General features: G+C 42.6%; 1 pseudogene; it reads left to right on the top strand.

The window, feature by feature from the left end:
- Positions 1–4: 4 nt before the first annotated feature.
- Positions 5–880, top strand: LOC103212521 (annotated as a pseudogene).
- Positions 881–1344: the final 464 nt, after the last annotated feature.

Here is a 1344-nt window from a genome sequence, read left to right as displayed (position 1 = left end):
CTTCTCTGATGATCAGGAACTTCAGCCCTTCCTCTTTGGGCTCTTTCTGACCATGTACCTGGTCACTGTACTTGGGAATCTACTCATTGTCCTGGCTGTTGCCTCTGACTCCCACCTCCACACTCCCATGTACTTTTTCCTCTCTAACCTGTCCTTGGCTGATATTGGTTTTACCTCCACCACAGTCCCCAAGATGCTAGTGAACATCCAGACACAGAGAAAATCCATCACCTATGTGGGCTGCCTGACACAGCTGTTCTTTTATTCCAGTTTTGGATGTCTGGACAGTCTTCTCCTAACTGCAATGGCTTATGACAGGTTTGTGGCCATCTGTCACCCCCCACGCTACATAGTCATCATGAATCCCCACTTATGTGGCTTGCTGGTTTTGATGTCTTTTTTACCAGCCTGTTGGATTCTCAGCTGCATATTTCTATGGCATCACAACTCACCTTCTTCCAGAATATGGAAATCCCTAGTTTCTTCTGTGACCCCCCTCAACTTCTCCACCTTGCCTGTGCTGAACCCTCCACCAGTACCGCATTGCTGTACTGCATTGGTGCCATCTTTGCTGCTGTTGCAGTCTCAGGGATCCTTTTCTCCTACATGAGAATTGTATCTTCCATTTTGAGAATCCCATCTTTGGGTGGGAAGTATAAAGCCTTTTCCAACTATGGCTCCCACCTGTCAGTTGTTTGATTATTTTGCTGAACAGGTATTGGAGTGTATCAGTTCAGCTGTCTCATCTTCCTCCAGGAAAGGTTCAGTGGCCCCAGTGATATACACAGTGGCTACCTCCAGGCTGAATCCTTTCATCTACAGCCTGAGAAGTAGGGACCTCAGGACAGCCTTGCAGAGGCTACCCAGTAGAATAAACTAACACCAGCATTGTGCCTTTTTATTATTATTATTATTTATTTAAATTATGTGAGTTGGAAAAGATGGCAAAACCAAACATATGCAATCAGAAATCTCACCCCTTTGGTTACCTAATTTTTGTAGCTCTCATAGCTTTCTATGTCACACTTTAATTTCCTTTGTCACATCTTTAGTGGAATTGTGGGAGAATTCTGGGCAATGTCAAACTGCTTGATAAAATCCCATTACAGCTATGGAGCCTTCTTATTTTCTCATCTGTACTCATGATTCCTGGTAAAATGAAAATGTGTTTTTATGTTCTTAGAATTCTCACTTTTTATCAGTATTCCTATCCATTGTGCAGATTACTTTTATGTCTAATGAAAGTGTATATGCAGGCTATGTGTGTGAATGGCACTGGTTTCCAACCTTGACTGCACATTGGAATAATCTGTGAGCATAAAAATTATTGATGCTTTAGTCTCA

The sequence above is a fragment of the Orycteropus afer genome, unplaced genomic scaffold (genome assembly GCF_000298275.1).
Source record: "Orycteropus afer afer isolate SDZICR_OR568_19922 unplaced genomic scaffold, OryAfe1.0 scaffold00991, whole genome shotgun sequence".
NCBI classification, from domain to species: domain Eukaryota; kingdom Metazoa; phylum Chordata; class Mammalia; order Tubulidentata; family Orycteropodidae; genus Orycteropus; species Orycteropus afer.
Note: the sequence above shows the minus strand (reverse complement) of the source record. Positions and strands in the feature narration are given on the sequence as shown.